General features: G+C 43.9%; 1 long non-coding RNA gene across 1 annotated transcript; it reads right to left on the reverse strand.

Moving 5' to 3' along the window:
- Positions 1-489: 489 nt before the first annotated feature.
- On the reverse strand, positions 490-10,967 carry LOC125914474 (uncharacterized). The gene is made up of 3 exons (XR_007455315.1): positions 10,317-10,967; positions 2,242-2,361; positions 490-2,055 (listed from the first exon to the last, which is right to left on the reverse strand). It is a non-coding gene; the product is annotated as an uncharacterized LOC125914474 (long non-coding RNA).
- Positions 10,968-12,028: the final 1,061 nt, after the last annotated feature.

Here is a 12,028-nt window from a genome sequence, read left to right on the forward strand (position 1 = left end):
GCAGATCCACTGATGTTGCCCGTGGCCCAAGGCAGCAGAAGCCAGGGGGCCAGACCAGGTGTGATGGCTGAGCCACATCATCGCAGGGCATCCTCACCAAAGTCATGAGAGGACAAAGCCTGAGAGATCTGACCAGGGTAGCAGCTACCTCAGCGCCCCAGTCACTGTAGTAGACACCCACATAATCCCAAAATGCACGCGGGCAAAGGAACAAAGACAGCTTGTTCACCAGCTGAGAACATGCCCCCCCCCAGGATAGTCAGACAATGGCTGAGTAAACACCACATTCTCCTTCATCTGGTTTAGTTCATCCAACAAGTACAAGCTGAAATGTAATCCCAGTAATGAGAATGAACTCAACTAAATACTTACAACTTTAAAATTTTGCAGATAATCAACTTAAGACTTTTTTTAAGTTTATTTATTTGAGAGAGGGTGTGAGCGTGGGAGAGGCAGGGAGGGAGGGAGGGAGAGAGGGAGGGAGGGGGAGAGAGAGAGAGAGAGAGAGAGAGAGAGAGAGAGAGAGAGAGAGAGAATCCCAAGTAGACTCCATGATGTTAGCACAGAACCCAACATGGGGTTTGGTATCACAAACTGTCAGATCATGACCGGGGTCAAAATCAAGAGTTGAACGTTTAACCGACCGAGCCACCCAGGTGCCCCTCAACTTGAGAATTTTTAAAAGATATTTTAATTTGTAATAAAATTTTTCAACCTGATTTTTCAAAAGTAACAAGTTACCAGTGCCTATTAAAGTTCTAAATCATTTTAGTTAATAGGAATGAGTCAAGAAAGGATGAGTATACAACATAAACGTTACAAAAAAACCACCTGTTCTTCAAATGAAATCCTTACCCATGTGGGCAGGAGGCTTTGAAAGTTAATAAATACATTTAAAGTTTTAAATGGAGACACAGACACTTGGTTTGGCTGTAAATTGATTCTTTGTTTCTGGTTGAATATGTAAGACAAATATGATGAGAAAATGCAGATCTGTTCGGGAATTAATTTACCCAGATCTTATTGAGTAAGAGCTTCTCTCATCTAGCTTTCATGTTCATGATAATTCCTTTCAGAAGTTCAGTATCTGAAATAGAAAGGCACTTTTAAAGGTAGAGGTTACTCCCTTAACCATATACTTGAAGAATAAATTCTTCAGGAAAGATCACAGAGGGAGACTGACATTGTATATTTGTGTGTTGATTTTTCCTTAAGAAAAAATGGAATGAAAGAACAGAAACTTTCAGTAATTGGGTAATATAATGAAAAATATTTTGTTGAACATATATTTTTCCAAATATTTGACTATAGGCTCATCTGGAGAATATTAATAATGGCTACCAAGAATCCTTCCCCACCCACCTCCCCTCCAGCAACTCTGTTTGTTCTCTGTAATTAAGAGTCTCTTATGGTTTGCTTCCCTCTTTTTATCTTATTTTTTCCTTCCCTTCCCCTCTGTCCATTTGTTTTGTTTCGTAAATTCCACATACTAGTGAAAAAATGATATTTATCTTTCTCTCCTGACTTATTTCACTTAGCATAATATACTAGTTCCATTCACATTGTTGCAAATGGCAATGTTTTGTTCTTTTTGATCGCTGAGTAATATTCCATCGTATATATGTACCACATCTTTATCCATTTGTCAGTTGATGGACATTTGGACTCTTTCCATACTTCGGTTATTGTTGATAGCACTTCTATAAACATTGGGGTGCATGTGCCCCTTTGAAACAGCACTCCTATATCCTTTGGATAAATACCTAATAGTGCAATTGCTGGGTCGTAGGGTAGTTCTATTTTTAATTTTTTGAGGAAGCCCCATACTGTTTTCCAGAGTGGCTGCACCAGTTTGCATTCCCACCAGCAGTGCAAAAATATTCCCCTTTTCCCACATCCTTGCCGAAGTAGGTTTTAAATAAACATTATGACCCCAATAAATATACATGCAAAGGTCAGAGAAGTCAATTCATGAAAGAATAGACACCTCCTTGACTCCCACTTGCACAGAAAGCAAAGTCCTCAGCGTCACCTGTGCCTTGGCTCCAGGAAGAGCTGCAGAGAGAGAGAGAGAGAGAGAGGACACATGAGTGCCTGCTCCTGTGGGGCTCAAATCTGTCCAGAGAGGATCGCTCACCTCTCCCCCAGCACCCCAACAGGGGCACAAAGGACACGACCACTTGTGCACCTGTGGCTCTGTATTGTGAAGAAACAACAGGGCTTTTTCCTTGGGTTTCTTACCTTTTCTGATCTCTACGAGGCATTTATAGTGTAGACCACTTCCCTCTTAGGACCTTCTCCTCCCATAAAGAAAATTCAAGGCCCAAACGGTTTTCAATGATGAATGAATGCTATCAAACCCTTAAGGGCAAAATACATACACTCTGTCAGAAAATCGAAAAGAAGGGAATGCTTCCTAACTCACTTTCTGAGGCCAACATAACCTTGATACCCAAACCTGATAAATCATTACAAGACAATTAAACACCAATATCAGGAACATAGATACAAAAATTCTCACCACATATTAGCAAATCACTAGTAGGTGTATATATATGCATAAGAGTGTATGTATGGGTGTATATGTATGCACATCTCTCAGTGGAGTTTACCCCAGAAACAAAATGTTGGTTTAACATTAGAACATTTATGTCATTAATCACATTAAGATTGTATTAAGAGAATGAAGGAGAAAAATTGTACTATCAGATGCAGAAAATCATTAGATAAAATTCAACACTAGTTCATGATGAAAATGCTCAGCAAACCAGTAATGAAGTTACCCAGTTGATAAAGGGCATCTACAAAAAGTACCTATAACTCATATCATAATAAATAATGTTTAAATAAATAATCAATGTTTTTACCCTGATAGGGTAACTAGGAACTAGGCAAGGACGTCTCTTCTCACCATTTCTATTTTATATTGTACTTGAGGTCCTAGTCAGTGAAATAAAACAGGAAAGAAAAAAATAAAATGCATAAATACTAGATGGGGAGAAGTAAAACTGTATTTGCAGACAATGTGATTTTCTCCACAGAAAAGCCTAAGGAATCCACAATACAACTTTAAAACTGAATAAATAAACTAAGCAAGGTCATAGGATGTGACAGTCTTCTTATTTCTTACTTACCTTAATACTCCAATCCCATGTTATACTTAAAATTTTTTATACTATACTTTCCCTGTTTATACTACTGTGCAGTTTCTGTCTCCTGGTTGGATACTTCCTGATACAACTGTCAGAAGAAAAAATTACCTTGACCTCTACTAAATACAAAAAAATTAATTTTAATTATATTGTAGCTATAAACAGAAGAGCTAAAACTATAAAATTTCTAGAAGAAAATATAGGAGGAGATCATTGTGACCTTGTGGTAGGCAAAGAATTCTTAAGTAGGACACAAAAATCACTAGCTATAAAAGTTGGTAAAATGGACTTCACCAAAATTTAAAAAGTGTCTGCTCTATAAAAGACATCCTTAAGAAAATAAAAAGGGGGGCATGTAGGAAAGGGTTAACTCTATGGGCCTGGTTTGCTCACACCCTGCATATTCCCATGGAAGGCATGTTTTCAGAACTGGCCCTTGGATAGCTCCTGGGAACTGAGCTCCTAAAATGGTCTGTTGGGTAAGAAAAGTGTTTTTGCAAGCCTGAGGCCTTCAGGCACCCTGGCCTTGCCAGATTGTCTAGATAGCTTACACTCACAGTGTGATTCATGGTGGACACCTACTTCCCATCTGGGAGGCCGGAGCTTTAGTGACAGGTCAGTCATGCAGTATGTCTACGTGGCTGACCTCCAATACAGACACTGGACACCTAGACTTGGCTAAGTTTCCATGGTTGGTGACACTTCACGAATGTTGTCACGCTTCACTGCTGAGGGAATTAGGGACATCCCTTGCCACTCCACTGGTGGGGGATGCATGGAAGGTTGTGCATAGTTTCCTTCAGACTTTGCCCCATGCACCTTTTCCTTGTGCTGATTTTACTCTGTATTCTCTTGGTGTAATAGGCACCAAGCATGAGACAATAACTTCTGCGTCCTATTAGAGCCCTTCTAGTGAAACGTCAAGCCTGAGGGTGGCCCTGGGGATCCTAAGGCAGTAAGCCACAGACTGCAAAGAAATATTCACTATATATGTGGTAATGCAGACAATACATATAAATATACAAATATAACACATACAGAACACATACATGATAACACATACCTATACACATATAACACATACATGGTAAAGATCTTACATCTAGAGTAAAGAAAGAGTTCTTATATATCAAAACAAGAGATCAACCAACCTAATAAAAAAAATGAGCAAGGGACTTAGACCTTCATAAGATGAGATATAAAAGTGGTGATATGAGCATATGAAAATATGCTCACCATCATTAGCCAACAGGAAAATCCAAATGAAAAACATAGTGAGGAAGCACCACATGCCATTAGAAGAGCCAAGATTAAAAGGACTGACAATACCAAGTGCTGGCAAAGATCTGGAGCAAATGTAACTCTTGCACGTCGTTAGTGGAAATGTAAAATGGATTGGCCACTTTGGAAGTTTCAGAGTTTTGTTTTGTTTTGTTTTGTTTTGTTTTACATAGATAAACATATACCTATCCTATGAGGCAGTAGCTACTCCACTATTAGGTGTTTACCCAAGAGAAATAAGAATATATGCCCACAGAAAAGCTTGTATGCAAATGACTATAGTAGCTTGACTCATAAGAGCTAAAAACTAGTGCTCATTGACAGGTAAATGAATTGTGGCATGTTCATACAAGGAATAACACACAGCAATAAAAATGAATGAACTGCTAATACACACACATGATATGGATGAATCTGAGAAACACTTAGTTGAATGAAATAATTAAAAAAAAGGCCAGATGAAAAGTGGTACATAAAATATGGTTCAATGAAGTCCTCCCTTCCTTCCTTCTCTCTTTTCCTTCCTTCCTTCCTTCCTTCCTCCCTCCCTCCCTTCTTTTCCTTCCTTCCTTCCTTCCTTCCTTCCTTCCTTCCTCCCTTCCTCCCTCCCTCCCTCCCTCCCTCTCTCCCTTCTTTTCCTTCCTTCCTTCCTTCCTTCCTCCCTCCCTCCCTCCCTCTCTCCCTTCTTTTCCCTCCTTCCTTCCTTCCTTCCTTCCTTCCTTCCTTCCTTCCCTCCCTCCCTCCCTCCCTTCCTGGCCTACCTTCCTTCCTTCCTTCTCTCTTTTTCTTTCTTTCTTCCCTTCCTTCCTTTTAATTGAAGTATAGTTGACGCACAATCCATGAAGTTCTAAAGCAAATTCTATGATGACAGAAGTCATTCTGGGGGTTGCCTGAGGTGAGGAACACTAGGAATCGAGTACAGAGGCATAATGGAACTTCCTGGGGTGTTAAAATGTTCCCTGCCTTAACTGGGGTGGTAGGTACACAGATTTATATGCCAAATCCCATCACATCCCATTTTATTGCATCTAAATTATATGGCAATAAGTAGATTAAAAAGAAACTAGCTCTTCTCTGTCTCCTGCACCTGCTCTTCTCATTCTGTCCCACCCATCACCGTCACACCGTCTCCTGAAAGAACCTCATCAGAGTCTACAGCCTCACCCTTCCCTGGTACTAGGGCAGCTACCAAATCCTCTCTCCACCCCAGTCCCCTCCCTGGTGCTCTGAGTCTGCAGTGGCCTGGATTTCCCCCTCCGCACGTCGCCAGCATCTGACTCATTACATTTCACCCACATCATCCACTCACTGGGTGTCCCCATCTCAGGACATGGCACCTCCATTTGTCCAGCTGCTCAGGCTGGAAATGGGAGGTTCCAAGGCTGGGTCTTCAGCCTCACCTCTGTGCTCTGATATCAAGCCCTACAGTCTCATCAACCCAAATCCCTCTTCCCTGTCACCTCCCCCACTGCCAGAGTTCAAGTTTGAGTCTCCTTTTGCCTGAACTACTACAGTTCAGGCCCTCCTGGCCCTCCTACTACTAATGCTGACCACAGCTCTGGCAGACGGTCTAACAGCAATCTCATGAGACCCAAGCCAGAAGCACACAACTAAGCTGCTCGTGAATCCTGATCCACGTGAATCCTGACCCACAAAAGCAGTGTGGGATAATAACATGTTTGTTGTTGCTTTAAGTCCCTAAATCTTGTGGTAATTTATTATGCAGGGATAATTAACACACACAGTGAAGAGAGAAAGGGACGAATGAAGTAGAGAGATAAAGAATGTGGGGGAGGGGATACAATTTTAGAGATGAGGTTCAGAAAAGGTTTCCTTTTTTTTTTCTTTTATTTATTTATCTTGAGAGAGACAGAGACAGAGACAGAGAGAGCACAAGGAGGGGAGGGGCAGAGAGACAGAGAGAGAGAGAGAGAGAGAGAGAATCCCAACCAGACTCCACAACATCAGCATGGAGCCCGACATGGGGCTCAAACTCACAAACTGTAAGATCATGACCTGAGCTGAAATCAAGAGTCTAATGCTTAACTGACTGAGCCACACAGGCGCCCCCAGAAAAGGTTTCCTGATGAGAGGGTAACAAAGCATGAGGAGACAAGCCACGTGGGTATTTGGGAGAAAAGCATGCCAGCAGACAGACTATCATGTAGAAGTGTGCCTACTGAGTTCCAGATACAGCAGAAGGGCCGGTGTGGCCGGAGCAGAGTGAAGGAGCCAGTGACAGAAGATGAGGTTGGAACTCAGAACTGGAGACCAGATGGCACAAGACCTCACAGGCCATGGTGAGGCTCATTCTGGAACAGGATCATCTGGCTATTAGAGGAGAACCAGTAGAAGTAGGGAAACTAGGTAGGGGCTAATACAACGATCCAGGGAGGGGTGGTGCTGAGCAGGGGGGAAGCTGAGAAGGGGCACAGTCTGGATACCTTGTGAAGAAAGAGCCAACAGGGTTTGTGAATGGATCCAAGGCAGGATGTGAGGAAAAAACGCAGAGTGAAGAAATACTCCAAGATTTTTGGACTGAGCAGCTGGAAGAAAGAAATGATCATTTGTTAAGATGGGAAAGAGTACAGGGGGAGGAGGAGGTCTGTGTGGAGAGCAGGAGTCCTTATAGACATGTTAAGTTCCAGGGGTATTAGATATCCAAGGGGAAGTGCCAAGTGGGCAGGCGAGTAGTGAGCCTGGAGTTCAGAGCAGAAATCTGAGCAGGAAACATAAATTTGGGAATTATCAGCACATGTGTGGCAGTAAAAGCTGCAAGACTGGATGACGCTTCCTCAAAGTCGGTGCAGCTATAGAAGAGGGGAGGCTTCTGAAGACCCAGCCCTGAGGCCCTCTGGTCTTGGGGAGAGAGGTCTCTCATCTTAGGGGCTGTGGGGGACCAACATGAAGACTGAGAAGTTCCTGGAGAGGCAAGTGGAAAACCAGGAGAGGCGCTGTCCCACGGCCAAGAGAAGACAGTGATGACAGATCAAACAACATAGAATTTGCTGGTGGACTTGACAAAGATAGTTGTGTTACCATTGCAGGGGCATAAACCTGCTTAGATGGGTTCAAGACAGACCTGGAAGAGAGTAATTAGGTACAGCAAAAATAACTCTTTGGAGGAGTTCTGGTTTAAAGGCAAAAAAAAAAAAAAAAAAAAAGGAATGGGTGGTTGGTGGAAAGTGGGACAAGAGGGATTTATTAATAGGGAGAGGGGATCTGGGTGGCTCAGTTAAGCGTTTGACTTCAGTTCAGGTCATCTCATGGTTCATGAGTTCGAGCCCCACATAGGGCTCTCTGCTGTCAGCACAGAGCCTGCTTCAGATCCTCTGTCCCCCTCTTTCTCTGCGCCTCCCCCGCTAATGTGTGTGTGCTCTTTCTCTCAAAAATAAATAAACATTCTTAAAAATTTTTAATGCTTAGTTTTGAGAGAGAGAGACACAGAGTGTGAGCAGGGGAAGCGCAGGGAGAGAGGGAGACACAGAATCTGAAGCAGGCCCCAGGCTCTGAGCTGATAGCACAGAGCCCAACAAGGGGCTCAAACTCACGATCGTGAGATTATGATCTGAGCCAAAGTTGGACGCTTAACGACAGAGCCACCCAAGCGCACCAATAAATAAACATCTGTTAAAAATAGGGAGAAATAATACTTTCAAATTAGTAACTATCAACCTGACATCTGAGATCATTTTAGATCCTTGCTTAGTACTGTTCCTTTTTTTCTTTTTTTTAATGTATGGAATTGTTTTTTTTTTTCAATAAATATTGAAATTTATTGTCAAATTGGTTTCCATTAGTACTGTTTCTATGTGAACATTCTACTGAGCTTACCAGTTTCAAAGTATTATATAATATAGTTACTAAAATAATTAGCATAATATGACTGGGAAAGCCCACAAGAATGTTTGTCAAAAAGTTAAGAGGAGCTCTCTCTGGGGCTTGGGGGATTAATATTAAAAAAATTTTTTTATATGTTTATTCATTTTTGAGAGAGACAGAGACAGAGATCAAGCAGGGGAGGGGCAGAGAAAGAGAGAGACACAGAATCTGAAGCAGGCTCTGGGCTCTGAGCTGTCAGCACAGAGCCTGATGCGGGGCTCCATCTCATGAACCATATCATGACCTGAGCCAAAGTCGGACGCTTAACCAACTGAGCCACCCAGGTGCCCCTTGGGGGATTAATATTTATTGTGCTTGTTTCGATTTTCTAACACTTCTCTAGCACCTGTGCGTTACTTGTACTAGATGCTTCTTTACAATAAAGGAGAGATATTTTCATCACAGCTCACGAGACCCCCTTACTTATGCCGTTACACAGATGCTGACACTGTCTTTGGATATGCACAAGCTCTTCCCTCTCCTTGTGGGCCTAGTGTGTGCCAGGCCAAGACCCAAACACTTTTTCCATTGGTCACTCAGAACCATGGCCCTGAGGGCAGGCCCCCAACACAGTACACCACACAAGTGTTCAGGGAATGGACAAATGGACGGACGGTGTCCTGTGACCCAAGTTTTGGACCATTGCTCCAACTACCTGGACACACTTTTGAATCTGAGCTCCTTCCCAGGCCCCCCAAGGCAGGGGTTTTAGGAGTAGGCTTCTCAGGGATGCCCTTCCTGGACGAGGAGAGCTTGTCAGACCCATCAGGGCATGAACAGGCCATGCGACTCAGTGTTCCTTGGACTCCCAGGGTCTTTTCAACTTCTGTTCGCACTAACACCTTAATCATTATTTTATTAACATTCCTTAACTTTTTCAAAATTGTGGTAAAGACACACGTAACAAAACATCCACCATCTTAACCATTCCTAAGTGTACAGTTCAGTAGTGTTAAGTATATTCACGTGGTTGAGGAACCAATCTCAGAACTTTTTCATCTGGCAAAACCAGACCTCTGGACCCATTAAACAACAGCTTCCCATACCTCCTCCACTCAGCCCCTGACAACCACCATTGCACTTTCTATGAACTTGACTACTCTAGGGACCTTACATAAGTGGAATCATACAGCATTTGTTATTTTGAAACAAGGCTCATTTCCATTAGCATAATGCCTTCCAGGTTCATCCATGTCACACCATGTGAGGCTTTACCATATTGTCTTGTAGGGATAAACCAGTTTTGTTCATCCATTCATTTGTGGATGGACACTTGGGTTGCTTCCACCTCTTGGCTCTTGTGACTAATACTGCTATAAACATAGTCTGTATCTCTTTCAGATCTTGCTTTCGATTCTTTTAGATATATACCCAGCAATCATATGGTAGTTTTATTTCTAATTTTTGAAAGAAAAGTTAAAGAATTTTCCAACTGTTTTTCAGTGGCTGCACCATTTTACGTTCTCACCAACAGTGCAAAGGGTCCAATTTCTCCACATTCACGCTGGCATGTTATTTTTTATTAAAAAAAAAAATTTTTTTTTTGTTTTTGTAATAGCCAGCCTAATGGGATTGTGGTTATCTTTAAAAGATTCTGATTGTGATACACACACACAGGGCGTGCAAGAACCTAATATTGGAACGGACAGTTGTAAAGAGAACATCCAGGGAATTCTTGACACAGGTCATGAAATAAATACTAATGGTGTCCCAGAAACACCCCGGGCCCTTGTCCTGGTAACCTTTTCTATTATCATCTCTCTCCCTCACCTTCCTACACTCCCCAGCTAAACACTCTCTGGCCTTTACAGTATTTTCCTTGCTTAACTTTACAGTCACATCTGAAACAATAGTTTCTGTTTTGCCAGTGTTTGCACTTGGTATAAACGTAATCATTTTGTTAGTCTTTTTGCTTAACTTTGGGTAGGTAAGATTCATCAACGTTCATACAGCTCTCGTTTCTGGGTTCTCTGTATAGAATTTCACAGCAGCAAAATTCACCTTCGGTCTCTTCCAATACAAATCCACAGACAGCGACGCTGTACCTGTCTCCTGGGGCTTTGGAGCAGGGGTCTCCATCGCGCCCCTCGGCAGCGTTCCCCGGACACGTGGGCAGCTCTGCAACCTCCGGCCCCAAGCTAGGCCCAGAGGCACGGGTCCTGTTCCTGGGGCTAAGGGACAGCCTGCCTGGGAGCCCCGTGGGGTCACACACGCACTTCCGGCTTCACGGTCGCGCACGCGGAGCCCCCTGCGCACTTCCAGGGTCGGGGTCAGGCAGGCTCAGCAAGCGTCCCACATTCCAGCCTGCGCTCACGCCCCATCACCCGCGCTCCTCCCGGGGCTCCGAGTGAGGGGACCAAGGCCGATTTCGGGCTCAGAGGTTTGGAACTAGCGGGTACGAAGAGCTGTCTCGCAGACTGGGCGGACCCGCCTCCCACAGAAATCCAACGACCACCACAAAGGAGCAGGCCAAACACCGTCGCGGGAAAGTGCGCCTGCGCGGACCGGACACGAACTACAAGTCCCGGGAGCTTTTGTGCTGCGCAGACAGACGACTCCATTTCCCAGAAGGCATCGGGGTCCCGGAGCCGCTCTGACCTCCAGATCCAGACGAGCTTGTAGCACAGCTTTCTGGGAAGTGTAGTTCCGGTATCATGCTGGGCCGATGTGTTGTGTGTCTAACTGCAGGGGTATCCAGAGGGTGGTACCCAGGAACGTGGAATTATCCTGTCAGTTCCAGGTGGATTTGGGTAGGTCCTGGCCCATGTTCATCTTTGCGGGAAAGGCTCATTCACCTCGCCCTCAGGATACTAGTGGTGGTGGGTGGGCACTGAAGAGTTTTACTAGGCTTCCTGCCCCTGCTGTCCCTAACCTGGGGTCCCAGGAAGGGACGGGGGACGAAGTAGGGAAATCCTCAGCCCTGTTCTCAGGCCCAGTGATCCTGATGCTGGTCCACCCTCAGGAGCAGGGGAAGGAGTCCGGGTGGTGGCCCAGCCTTGACACAGTGCTCTGACAATTTCACCCTCCTTGACTTGAACCCCAGCTGCAGCTTTGGCCACAAGTTCTACCCAGCCAGCATCAGCACAGCACAGCTGTGCCCAGGCCTCCCTGCTGTGGTTGTTGGCCTCCAGAATGACCTCTATAAATCTTGTCTCCTGGTAGTCACATCTTTGTGTAGTACCTCCCACACTGAGTAGGGCGGACATATGTAACAAAAATAATATTGTGGATATACTGGTATATAGATTATGAAGCTAGGTCATGAAAGACATTGATTGAAACTTCAACCTTGCTGTCTTGGATCACCCACTCTGGGGGAAGCCAACATCACATCTTAAGTACACTTGAGCAATTTGTGGAGAGTTCCACATGGCAAGAAACTTTGGCCTCCTGCCTACAGCCTGTACTAATTTGCCACCCACAAAAGGAATGCTCTTGGAAGTGGACCCTCCAGCCCTTGGTGACATCTTGACTGCAAACTTATAAAAGACCTTGAACCAGAACAACACAGGAATAGCTAGATATGGGGTACAATAACACAGGTTTATTGTTTTAAGTCACTAATTCAGGGGTAATGTGTTGTACAGCAATAGATAACAAATACAGATAAGAGGGGTACAATAAAACCTTGGATTGCGAGTAACTTGTTCTGCGAGTACTCCCCCAAACTTGCAAACATGTCTAGTAAATTTTAACTTGATAAAGAAGTGATA

Source organism: Panthera uncia (genome assembly GCF_023721935.1).
Source record: "Panthera uncia isolate 11264 chromosome D3 unlocalized genomic scaffold, Puncia_PCG_1.0 HiC_scaffold_8, whole genome shotgun sequence".
In the NCBI taxonomy this organism is placed as follows: domain Eukaryota; kingdom Metazoa; phylum Chordata; class Mammalia; order Carnivora; family Felidae; genus Panthera; species Panthera uncia.